This window comes from Mangifera indica, unplaced genomic scaffold (genome assembly GCF_011075055.1).
Source record: "Mangifera indica cultivar Alphonso unplaced genomic scaffold, CATAS_Mindica_2.1 Un_0099, whole genome shotgun sequence".
NCBI classification, from domain to species: domain Eukaryota; kingdom Viridiplantae; phylum Streptophyta; class Magnoliopsida; order Sapindales; family Anacardiaceae; genus Mangifera; species Mangifera indica.
The window spans coordinates 30,733-44,888 of NW_025401191.1; the positions used below are offsets into that span (position 1 = coordinate 30,733).

General features: G+C 33.8%; 1 non-coding gene and 1 pseudogene across 1 annotated transcript; both read left to right on the top strand.

Moving 5' to 3' along the window:
* Positions 1–373: 373 nt before the first annotated feature.
* LOC123207743 lies at positions 374–1,431 on the top strand (annotated as a pseudogene).
* Positions 1,432–12,021: 10,590 nt separating this feature from the next.
* Positions 12,022–12,128, top strand: LOC123207747. Its single transcript, XR_006500479.1, has one exon. It is a non-coding gene; the product is annotated as a small nucleolar RNA R71 (small nucleolar RNA).
* Positions 12,129–14,156: the final 2,028 nt, after the last annotated feature.

Genomic DNA, 14,156 nt, shown 5'->3' on the forward strand with positions numbered 1-14,156 from the left:
TGACTTTTCAAAATCTAGGGGAAAAGTATGATAAGTTATATATATATATTTAATATTATTATTAAAATGATAATTTTACTCTTATATCTAACTGAGAGTTTTAACATAAAATTTTCATAGATGAAACTTTAAGGTTTTAAAAGTTAGTAGGTATTAGTTTGGAATTATATCAAACCTTTGGTGAAAACAAGTTTTTTGACCCCTTAAAATTTATTTCGGTTCGTCATTGGTGAGATTGGACATTAAATTTAAGATTTTAACTGTTTGGTGTAACCAGTTCAATTAAAAAAAAATCATTAAAAATAAGAAATTTGCAAAGATCCGTAATTATGATGACGTTTTGCTAATATCGATGTAGCTCACCCGATGAACAAACTGCTTTACGATATTGCATGAGCCTGGAGAAATAGAAGCTGAATTTGCCCAGATTGGTACCGAGAGAGTTGTCAAGGAATTCTTAACATACCGGATTCCTGCTGCTCTTTCATTACCTATAGGTAAAGGCTTTGGACATAACCCAGATGCTGAAATCACTTTACCCCCTTGGCTATCAGAGGACGATGTTAATTACTACACCAGAAAAATTGAGAAGAAAGGTTTCACTGGTGGAGCGAACCATTACCGTAATATAAACAGGCAAATCTCTTTCCAATTTGACGGAGAACTGCATAGATTTGCCGATGTCATTGTTAAGAAGCTATTTGATTGAACTTGATATTCAGATGAGTCGCTAAATCTGGCACGAAATACATCTTATGAAAAGAGGCCCTTTACATTTGTCTTTTGTTTATTATCTTCTAGTTTTCTTCCCCTGAATTTGTGGTATTGTCAATCTTGTTTACTTTATTGCTGCAGGAACTGGGAACTTATGGCAGCTTGGACTGGGAGTCAAATAAAATACCTGTGAAGTTCATCGTTGGCGACCTGGACCCGACATATAATGCGCCAGGAACCAAGGATTACATAAACAAAGGAGGGTTCAAGCGGGATGTGCCATTGTTGGAGAAAGTTGTTGTAATGGAAGGATTAGCTCACTTCATCAATCAAGAAAGGGCTCACGAGATCGATGAACACATATACAACTTCTTTCACAAGTTCTGATTAGTTATGTGGTTTCTAGTGGTATGAGGCTGTGCACAGACTTATCAACAGGAGCTTTAGAGGAATGAGTTGTGCCCCTAACTAATTCTCTGCTGTCATCGCCACAGGAGGACCTGAGATATATCAAGGCAAAGATTTATTCAATTTTTATTGATTGAATTGAATTTCATTTTTCTGGCTGTTTTCGGGCTTGAAAGTTAGAAGGCAGATTGCTGAACATGAAGGAGGTTGAGCAATAGCCAGTGAAGCGAGTTGTGTCATCCTCTAGTAGATTTGTTCTTGACTGCACATCATATGAATAAACTTAATAAATTCAATGATTCATGGAAATGGATTCAGAAATTACTGGTTACACTTAAACTGAAAATTGTTTTTCAGAACTCTGCATCAGAGAAAGCTCTGATGGTGTCGCAGCTTCTTCTCTCATTCAGCAGAATCAAGAAGAATTGCACATTTGCATACAAAGAAAAGAAGTTGAACGCCAAGAGAAAGCAACATGTTAAATTCAATGACTATAGCTGATCCTAGGGCTGTAATAAAAAAAAAAGTGTAATTGAGATGAGTTTACTAATCACAAAAATCCAAGTCATTGGTGGCTTGTATGTTGATTTGTCACTTACTATGAGGATTAATTCATTGCCCTTCTTCTGAACAAATTTACAGTAGCCTCAGCATATAGAGGCACAAAGACTTTTCAGCAGACCCTGGATAACAACCACAATGCCCCATATCTATGTTCCTCACCCTATACAAAGAACCAAATCAATTCCAACCGGATTTCGCTTAGAAGAGGTAAGGTGACTTTGTCTGCCAAGCATTTTATCAAATTATTCATTAACATAGCAGCCATAATTCTTCCGAAATTTCAAGGAAAAAGAAGCTTACTCACATGGTAAAAGAGTTGCGTTACAGTGTTGCAGTTCTCTACTGTTGCCCAAAATCTAATTCCACTGGCTTGAACCTTAAAATGTTTTGAGATAGTAACATAGGTCTGAAGAGGTTGCCATGGATAATTGTGCCTTAGCTTCAGTTCAGTTACACTGATGAGCTCAGCTGGTAGACTGTTTTTCAATAATCCAGGACTGACTTCCGCGGAAAATGTGACTAGGAAGCGAGATGCGCCACCTGACATACAACCCCCCAAGCAGAATACGAAGTTCAATACATTATTGCACTCTTATGACTTTTAGAAAGACATTTATACAATTTTTAATCTTTCAGAATTTTTGTATTGGAAAGTCAACATCATGATTTTTATGCATTTTTTCCACTCTGATTGGCAGTTCAAAATTTCTTTGCTGTAGATGTTAAATTTAGTGCTTCATAACCTACCAGCCATATGATTATCAAAAGATAATAAAGCATACCTGGATACTTGCTAATATCTGAACTGCATCCCCAATGCAGAAATTGAACTTGTCTCTTTCTCTGTTGAAAATCTGTTACTCATATCCCGTAGCATTCAAAACAATATACTGAGGGACTTGAATAAAAGGAGGATCATTAAAAGGCTCTGCAAAGAACAGAATATCCAAATTATTTTTCCCATTCCGGTTTCTGGCAGAGATTTGAATGATGTCCTCCTCTTGGAAGTTTTCATTTCTGATATGAAGGAAATGAAAATTCAAAGTCACTGATAATGTAGATGACAAGGAAGATATGAAATTCAGATGAGAGAATCAAAAAGTTTTAAAGAGAATAACAGTCTCATAGATGCAAAACAAGCAGAATGTATAAATTAATTCCCAAGATATTGGATTGACTGAATCTACACTGCCTTCTATGATCAAATCCTGAATGTTTTCATTGTCATTGCATTGAGACTGAGAGATATGTTCTCCGTTGTTTCTGAATATCTGATCCCAAACCCAGTGAAACCACTGCAAATTAAGAGAGTAAGAATTTTGGCTGAAACTAAACACAACTGAACAAAACAGTAAAATTCCAGAGATAACTAGCACCTTACCTGAACCTGGGAATTATCAAGTCTTCAGTCGCATGCATTTGACTAGGAAAGGAAACAAGCTGTGGTGGGATACCGAAAACAGAAATTTTGACAGCAGTGGTGGCAACGTTACCGTTGACATCAGCTATTGTTTATGAAAAAGAATCATTCCCAAACTGTAGAAGTGAACCGAAACCAGAGCTGACTAAATCTAACATATAGTAGTAGGTCATTTTTACAAGCAAAATCTTCTACAGAAACTCTTTTTGATGTGTGTAATCTAAATGGTGACATCTGTTATAGAATTCTGATTCAGGAATTCATCATTTTGACACATTTTCTTACTTCGGAAAATTCAGTAATGCTTGCCCTGTCACTGGCAAAGTAGTCGTTAGCCAAAGCACCTAAACAATTGACTGGTCCTCCAAATTGACAGTAAATCATCATAGGCTTTAGGAATAGATGAGCTGAAGACAATGAAAAACATCATCTTAATAGAAATTGGTACGTGCTATCATCGACCCCAAAATTAAAATCCTAAATTCCTGCAATAAAAATGTAGTAAAGAAAAGTAAGGATCGTTCCCTTGAAGAGTTTTAATTATTATGTCCTCACAAATCAATCAAAATAAGGAAATAAAGGAGGGTTTTGAATTGAATGTAAATTATAATTAAAAATAATAAATGAAAATTTAGCAAAATAATCTAAAACAAATAATCAATTAAACAAACATTGGTCTACGCTCACATTCACCATTAGAACTACGATTGACCATCGATACCAAAAATATCAAATTAATTACTCAAATATTCGTTGTGGTATTAATTATCTATACTTTTTTATGATTAGTTAACCGAAAATATGTATTCTAATTAACCCTTATTGATTAATAATTCGGATACGATCTCGAATTTAATTAAACAATAGCATTACGAATTAGAAAGACCAACGAAACAAGATAACACAAACGTACGACGTTGCATTTAATCCAGTTGATTATTTTCCTAGGATTTATAGTTTCTGACGTAGCAAACGATAAACCTAGTTGCCAATTCGATTAGATGGATTGAACAATTACGGATTCAGCATCTAAACTAGCAGTAGATTATATTAATTGATACACTAATCGCGCGCCTTAGCAATCAACCAACACAATCATGAAAAATAATTCAGAAAGATAATCAATACTCAAATAATTAAAAAGATGCATTAAAGAACAAAAATAAATCTCATAATCATTGTAGTTTCATGGTTTCAGATCCCTTCAACCAAGAGAAAATATTTAGCCACTGTAAACCATATTTAGCTCTCTAATCCTCCAATTACAATGATGAAAATCCCCCAGCAAAATAAAAATAAAAGTATATATATTTTCTCCTTACTAAAATCTAGAAATAAAGGTCAGTCATCATCTCCTAATCCAACCAAGCAAAGGTGATACATATCTTCCCAAAAAGAGAGGAAAATATATATATTTTAATATATATCCTTCCTCAAAAAAATATTCTTCCTTATCTATCTCAATTAATCCTCTTTTTCAGCTAATAATTACCTATTTTCTAGGAAGCAAATCTTGACATTTTGTAGACTTTTTCAGCTGATCTGGACGTCCAGATTTAATTTTTGAATTCTGCTTTGGTCATTTCAAGTGCCCACGCCTAGTCAGCATCACGACTTTTTGTTGATTCGTAAATCTGCTTCAGTTTTAAACTTCTTGGCCCAACTTACTCCAAAAAATATTCAAAGCTTCCTAAGTGCAAAAGATAAATAATTCCATTAGATTGAATTAAATTTCCACATAACATAAGGGAATTAGAACTCAAAATAATAACAATTAACGACGTTATCAAATTCCCCCACACTTATCTTGTGCTCATCCTCGAGTAAAACAAAAACAAAAATGAAACAAAAAACAAAAATGTTTCATTAATCTCTTTTCTTATTATATCAAAAAGTGTGTATACCTTAGGATTCAAACCAACCAAGACTCAAGCATCAACACACATCATCATCAAACTTCACTAGGAAATATGCACAAAGACAAATCAAAACAATCGCATTTTAAAGCATGTACAAAGTTTTGGTGAATCTCCTCACGGTTATCACTCATACCACTCATGTGTTTAATGGTCTGGTGTTTCGCTCAAATTCTTCCAATGCAAACATTCAACCATAAGCTTGCTTATGCACCAAATCTCCACCACTTAGATTATATACATGCATAATCAAAAGGACTTTATTTTAGGTTGTAATAGGGCTTTGTATAAAGGTGAGGATTAATGGATACGAAAGGTTAAAACTATGAGCATTAACAAAACATTTAAACACATAGAGGGAACAAAAATGTAAAGCTAAAACCACCACATTTCTTTGCTATTTGCTATTGCCTTTCTCATCTCTTTTTTTTTTTTTCATTTCATTTTTTTCATCATTTTTTATTTATTTTTGAATAACTAAAAGAATTGGATAGTAAAAATAATAACATACGACAGTAACAATAACAATTCTTCATAACAACTCTTTTTCAAAATCTTATCCTATGCATTTAAGTCCCTTTTTTCCCCACACTTAAATTTCTCAAGATAACAAATTCACCAATCAACAAAATTTAGTTTAAATGCCCTGCTAATTTTCATGGTTGGGTGAGGATATTTGCTTGAAGGCTTGGGTTTGTAATATGGTTTTAGCACAAAGAATCAAGGGCTTTGTAAGGCTTAAGGGGCTAACTAGGGAAATTAAAATAGGTTGGCTTTTTAAGCTAAAGGGTTTAAACAAAAATGCCTTTATCAGTTTCATGTAAGTATATATCGATGTAGTCTCAAAACAGTTCAAAGCAAGTTCTAGAGATATATTCACATAGGAGAACATGACTCATCAAAGAAGACATAGATTGATATGTATGTTTCAATCTTTTTCGGCTTAAAACTTACGGGTTAAATCAATTCACCTCAACTTCAAGCAAAACTCTAGCACTAAATTATCAAAATTTGTTTAAGTACATACCCCTAGTTAATCTAACAAATCAATGTACATTGCTCTCCTACTTAATCAGCTAAATCCCAAGGCATGCATACAAATTAATTCATTCAAAATGAAATTAATGGAACTGTTTGGTTGACTAAAAACAAATAGGGGAGAATACACTAGCTGCCACATCAATGAAAAATAAAAATGAAAACCAACTTTAACCAGCAACAAAGATAAAACAAAGCGAAAAATAAGGCCTAGCCAGAAGAAGAAAAAAAAACACAAAACAGAATAGATACTGAAAACAAAATAAAGAAGAACAGAGCATAGAAGAGCAGAACATAAAAACAAAACATAAAAAAACAGAACATAGAGCAGAATAAAAGAGCAGATAAACCCTCCCTCACACTTAAACCAAACATTGTCCTCAATGTTTAAACAAAACATAATATAATGAGAACTAAAATTTAAAAGAAAAGGAAAAGGAAACTTCTCTAGGTTTGTGGAAAGGGAGTAACAGTTTGAATTATGGAGATGGAGGATAAGGTGGTATGAGTCCTTGAGAATTGAAGAATGCCATCAGATTGCACTCCATATGGTCTAATTTTTGTTCACATCTATGCAGTTGTGCACCTATGTTGTCGAATGAATGAGCATAGGAAGATAATGAATTGTCTGCTCGTGGTCGGGTGCTGTTGGGATATGCTTATGCTGTTGTTCTCTGCTGCCTATTTGGCCTATAATGAGGCATTATTGCTGGTCTAGGTTGCACGAAACTGAAACTGCCATCTGCTTGTTTTATCAAAATTCCTATCCTGTCTAAACAAGTAATATCCAATGGTTCCACCTCACAAGCAATGTGCATGTTATGATTAGAAATATCTAATAAACCCAAATTAATGGCTAATTGAGTGATATAAGAACAAGGATTAAGGGTTTATTTTTCTTTTGGACCACTGATTGGAATTGAGTGAGTAACCAAAAACCTAAATTAACTTGAATATTATGCTCTATACACCATAAAAAATAAAACTCAACCTTAGAAATAGTACCTGCACTATCCCTCCTTCTAGAAAAATTAAAAGCCAAGAATCGCTGTAAATATTTAAACACAGTACTTTTAAAATAATTACTAATTAAACATCCAAAAATCCTAAAACTGAAATTTAAAACTAAAATTGAAACACATAAACCGAAATTAAAAACAAATGTCTAGAAAAATTAAAATTGAAGTATTAATTAAAATAAGATTGAAAGCTTGGGTTGCCTCCCAAGTAACGCCTTTGTTTATAGTCGTCGGCTCGACGTAATGCCTTTATCTATTTATCCATGTAGACGGGATCTCTCAGCTCTAAATCTTCGACATTTTCAGCTTGCACTCTGTCGTAAAAAGGTTTGAGTTTGTGGCCATTAACTTTAAACACTTTCAAGGTCGCTAAGCTTTGAATCTCTACTGCACCATGAGGAAAAACGTTAGTAACAACAAAAGGTCCAATCCAACGAAAACATAATTTACCTGGAAACAATCAAAGTCTTGAATGATAAAAGAGAAATTTTTGGCCAAGTGAAAATTGTTTTTTGGAAATCATTTTGTCATGAAATGCTTTTGTTTTCTCTTTATAAATTCTAGAACTCTCGTAAGCGTCATTGCGAATTTCTTCTAATTCTTGCAACTGTAATTTCCTATGTTCACCACTCTCATCTAACTTCATGTTGCATTGCTTGATAACCCAATATGCTTTATGCTCTAATTCAACTGGAAGATGGCTGGCCTTATCGAATACCAACCTGTACGATGACATACCAATTGACGTTTTGTACGTTGTTCTATATGCCCATAGCACATCCTCCAAGTGCAAACTCTAATCCTTTCTTATTGGACCAACGGTTTTCTCAATGATAGATTTAATTTCTTGGTTCAAAACCTCAGCTTATCCGCTAGTTTGTGGATAGTACACCGTAGCAATCTTATGTGTTACGCCATATTTTTTTAACAGCGCCTTTACTGTTCGGTTACAAAAATGTTTCCCTTGATCGCTAATTATAGCCTTCAAAATGTCGAACCTGCTAAATATGTTAGATTTAAGGAAACCTGAAACAACTTTAGAGTCATCAGTTCTGGTAGCTTTCGTTTCTACCCACTTCGAGACATAATCAATCGCATGAAATCAATACCCCACACATCAAAAATTTCACAAACTAAAATAGGAGTTTGAGGCATTTCATTTTTCTGTGAAATATTACCTGTTTTTTGACAGCGTTCACAAGATTTGCAAAAATAGTATGTGTCTCGAAATAAAGTTGGCCAGAAAAATCCATAATCTAGAATTTTTCTTGCTGTCCTTTAGGCTCCAAAATGGCCTCCATAAGCATATGAATGGCAAAAGGTAATAATAGAAGAAATTTCAGTTTCAGCTATGTACCTTCTTATAACCTGATCAGCGTAATGTTTCCACAAATACGGATCATCCCATACATAATACTTTGCATTATTTTTTAGTTTATCTCTTTAGGCTTGAGATAAATCAGCTAGCAGTATGTTAGTAACGAAATAATTCACAATGTTTGCATAATAGGGTAGCCTGTAACTTGCTGAAAATAACTGCTCATTAGGAAATTGCTCCTACAAATTCTGCTATGTTTTCACATGAACCAGACGACTTAAATGGTTAGCAACACAATTCTCTTGTCCAGTTTTATCTTTGATCTCTAGGTCAAATTCACTCAGCAGAAGAATCCACCTTATAAGCCTTGGTTTTGCCTCATTCTTTGTTATCAAACACCTAAGGGTTGCATGAACAAAATAAATAACAACTTTAGTACCCAATAAATAAGAATGAAATTTTTCTAATGTAAAAATAACAGCCAAGAGTTCTTTTTCAGTGGTTGAATAATTTTTTTGTGCATCATTTAAGGTCATCGAGGCATAATATATAGCATGCAACACTCTTCCAACTCGTTGGCCCAAAAGAGCTCTTACGGTGTAATGACTTGTGTCACACATTATTTCAAATGGGAGACTCCAATCAAGTGGCTGGATTATTGGTACAGAAGTTAACAACTGCTTCAACTTGTCAAATGCATTTTTACACCCTTCATCAAACTCAAAAGCCACATCATTTTGCAGTAACTTGCACAATGACAATGTAATACGTGAAAAATCTTTAATAAAGCGTTGGTAAAAACTTGCATAGCCAAGGAAAGAACGAATTTCCTACACCTAGCGGGGTAAGGTAAAGATTGAATAATATCAATTTTAGCCTTATCTACCTCTATACCCTTAGCTGAAACTACATGCTCCAAAACTATACCTTGCTCAACTATAAAATGACATTTTTCAAAATTTAAAACAAGGTTAGTTTCAATGCATCTTTGTAAAACAAGTGCGAGATTGTGCAAACGATTATCAAATGAATCACCATGAACAGTAAAATCATCCATAAAAATTTCTATAATGTGCTCAACATAATCTAGAAATATACTGACAATACACCTTTGAAAAGTGGCTGGTGCATTACAAGCTTCGAATAGCATTCGTCGATATGCAAAGGTTCCAAATGGGTATGTGAAAGTCGTCTTCTCCTGATCTTCTAGAGCAATTACAATATGAAAATAACTTGAAAAGTTATCTAAAAAACAGTAGTAAGCTCGGCCAGCTAGCCTTTCCAATATTTGATCAATAAACGATAATGGAAAATGATCTTTACGGGTTACTACATTTAATTATCTATAATCTATACAAACCCACCACCCATTTTGAACTCGAGTGGATACCAATTCATTATTTTGATTTTTTACCACTGTGATGTTGGTCTTCTTTGGTACAACTTGAATAGGGCTGACCCATTCGTTGTTTGAAATTGGATAAATTACTCCGGCTTGAAGCAACTTCAAAATTTCTTTATTTACTACTTTCATCATTGACGGGTTCAGCCTTCTTTGGGGCTACCGAATTGGTTTAGCTCCCTCTTCAAGAAGAATTTGATGTATGCAGGTAGAGGGACTGATTCCTTTAATTTCAGCAATGGTCTATCCTATGGCTGTTTTGTGCTTCTTCAAAATATACACCGGTTTTTCTTCTTGTTGCTTATTTAATTTGCTGGAAATGATCACTGGTAAGGTCTCCCCACCTCCAAGGTACACATATTTAAGGTGATCTAGAAGACATTTTAGCTCTAGCTCTAGTGCCTACAAAATAGAAGGTACCAGTTTTTCATTAGGCACTGGTAGCTCAATATAAGATACATTACCTGTATTTTTCATCTCCCTAAACTTATTCATTTCTGCCACGGTATTCTGCATATCTGAATTTAATTTAACTTCATCACTTTCTTTCAAAATATTTTCATGGTTAGTCACTTCCAACTCTTCATCACCATCAAGTTCAAAAATATCTTACGCTAGAAAATCAATTAAATCAACTGAATACACAGGAAAATCCACATCAAGATATTTCATAACATCATAAATATTAAATTGGACAACTTCACCATCAAACTCCATGGTTAGTATGCCTTTATGAACATTAATTTTTGTTTTAGCTATTTTCAGAAAGGGTCTTCCTAGCAAAATAGGTGCAGATTGGTCATTATTTTCATGTCAAGAACATAAAAATCTGCTAGAAAAATTAACTTATCATTAACCTAAATAAGAACATCTTCAATTAACCCCTTAAGATATGCATTTGATCTATCGGCCAACTGAATAACTACACCAGTTTTTTCTAAAGGTCCAAGATTAAGAGCAGAATAAATGGAATATGACATTACATTAATAGATGCTCCTAAATCTAACATGGCCTTTTCAATTTTAGTGCCACCTATTGTGCAAGAGATGTAAAACATATCTGGGTCTTTATATTTTTTCGAAAGACTTTTTTGAATTATGGTTGAAACATTTTCTCCTACCCTTATTTTTCATATCTTTTGAGTCTTTGCTTTCTTTTTAATGTACATAGCTCTTTCAGAAATTTATCATAGCGAGGCACTTGTTTGATTGCATCAAAAAGTGAGATATTGACTTCACACTTTTAAAAGGTCTTATATAAATCCGCATTGCATTCATACTTCAGATTTAAAGCTTCAGGAAAAAGAGGTACAGGTTTATATTCGCTGAAAGAAGGATTTTTCCCTGTTACTACATTTTTGGAAGAATTATTTTCTGCTACCACTTCCTCTCTGTTTTCTGCTTGTTGCGTTAGTGCAGGTGTTGTTTTGATCGGCATCTCTAGCTCTTTTCCATTCCTCAACACTATTGCACTAGCATTCTCCTTTGGGTTCACCACAATTTGTGATGGCAGTTTGCTTAAATTTTGTGCTTCCAGCTTACTAATTGTAGTAGCCATCTGACTCATTTGATTTTCCAGATTTTAAATGCTAGTTTTAGTTTCCTGCTGAAATTTCATAGTGTTAGTAGCCATAGTTTTAACAATATCTTCAAGAGATGTACCTGAATCAGAATTTTGAGTTAGTTGCTGTTGTCTAGGAATGTAAGGCTATTGGTATGGCTAAAAGTTATTTGAAGGCTGATTTGTATGTGCATTCCCATAACGAAGATTTGGATGATCTCTCTAACCTAAGTTGTAAGTATTCGAATAAGGATTATAATTCTGGTTTCGCTGCTATTGTCCTAGAAATCCACCTACTACATTAGCTTGTTCAGAGTAGTCCTCTTGATGTATTAGGCACATATCAGTTGGATGCCCCCCTACTGAACAGATTTCGTAAACTTTTGCTGCCTCTATTTTTCCTATAGCCATTTGACGTACAAGAGTAGTTAGATCATCAAGTCGTTTTTCAATAGAAGAGACATTTACCTCATTGACACGCTGAGATAAATGGTCTGATCTATTTCCAAATTGTTATGAATTTGACACCATGTTTGCAATTAAATTTCAGGCTGCTTTAGGTGTTTTATCAGCCAATGTTCCACCACTCGCTGTATCAATCATATTCCTATCATTTGATAGGAGTCCTTCGTAGAAATATTGAATAAGAAGCTGGTCACTAATTTGGTGATGGGGACAACTTGCACAAAGTTTTTTAAAATTCTCCCAATATTCATATAAAGACTCTCCACTATACTGCCTAATGCCACAAATTTCTTTCCTTATGCTGGCAGCTCTTGATGCTGGAAAAACTTTCTCTAGAAATAGTTTTTTCATCTCATGCCAAGTGGTGATACTTCCAGCAGGGAGATAATAAAGCCAATCTTACGATCATCTTTCAAAGAAAATGGAAAAGCTCTCATCGTGGTTTGTTCTTCGGTTACTCCATCGGTTTCATACCTGTGCACACCATATGAAATTCCTTTAAATGTTTATGAGAATCCTCACCTGCGGAGCCACAAAAAATAGGTAAAAATGGATCAGTCTAGATTTTAATTCAAATGTAGTATTAACATCTAAATTAGGAAAAGTAATGCAATATGGTTGTTGATTCAAATCTGGAGCAACAAACTCTCTTAAAGTCTGATTTTCAGCCATGTTTTCCTCTGTTTTGCAAGCAGATCTGTGTGCTTGCAGTCTCTTTTTTGCTTCTTTTCTTAGCCCTTTTCCAGCCTTTTCAATCTTTGGATCAAATTGTAAATTAGCTTGTTTTGAAGATCGTGTAACAAACATACAAAGTAAAAACTCTCCGGCAACAGTGCCAAAATTTGGTACGTGTTGTCGTCAACACCAAACTTAAAATCCTAAATTCTTGGAACAAAAATGTAGTAAAGGAAAGTAGGATCGTTCCTTTGAAGAGTTTTAATTATTACGTCGTCACAAATCAATCAAAACAAGGAAATAAATTGGGGTTTTGAATTGAATGCAAATTATAATTGAAAACAATAAATAAAAATTCAGCGAAGTAATCAATTAAACAAACCTTGGTCTACGGTCACATCCACCATTGGAACTACGATTAATCATTGATACCAAAAATATCAAATTAATTACTCAAATATTCGTTGCGGTATTAATTATCTGTCATTCCTTATGATTAGTTAACAAAAAACATGTATTCCAATTAACCCTTATTAATTAATAATTCGGATACGATCTTGAATTAAATTAAACAATAGTATTACGAATTAGAAAGACCAACGAAACAAGACAACACAAACGTACGACGTTGCATTTAATCCAGTTGATTATTTTCCTAGGATTTACAGTTCCTGACGTAGCAAACGATAAACTTAGTTACCACTTCGATTAGATGGATTGAACAATTACGGATTCAACACCTAAACTAGCAGTAGATTATATTAATTGATACACTAATCGCGCGCCTTAGCAATCAACCAACACAATCATGAAAAATAATTCAGAAAGATAATCAATACTCGAATAATTAAAAATATGCATTAAAGAACAAAAATAAATCTCACAATCATTGTAGTTCCATGGTTTCAGATCCCTTCAACCAAGAGAAAATATTTAGCCACTGTAAACCATATTTAGCTCTTTAATCCTCCAATTGCAATGATGAATAATCCCCCAACAAAATAAAAATAAAAGTATATATATTTTCTCCCTACTAAAATATGGAAATAAAGGTCAATCATCATCTCCTAATCCAACCAAGCAAAGGTGATACATATCTTCCCAAAAAGAAAGGAAAAGATATATATTTTAATATATATTCTTCCTCAAAAAAATATTCTTCCTTACCTATCTCAATTAATCATCTTTTCCAACTAATAATTATCCCTTTTCTAGGAAGAAAATCTTGACGTTTTCTGGACTTTTTCAGCTAATCTAGACATCCAGATTTAATTTTAGAATTCTGCTTTCGTCATTTCACGTGCCCACGCCTAGTCAGCATCACGACTTTTTGTTGATTCATAAATTTGCTTCAGTTTTAAATTTCATGGCCCAACTTACTCCAAAAAATATTCAAAGCTTCATAAGTGCAAAAGATAAATAATTCCATTAGATTGAATTAAATTTCCACACAACATAAGGGAATTAGAACTCAAAATAATAATAATTAACGACGTTATCAGAAATCTAGACAAGAAAAAAAAATGTATACATTACCTAACATAAAACACATTAGCTCATTATACTCAGGGAGACAATCACACGGTAAATCATGCTTTCTAAGGTTGTTAAAATTGAAGAGCTAATGTTATATGAGTTGTAGCAACTCAAACTAAC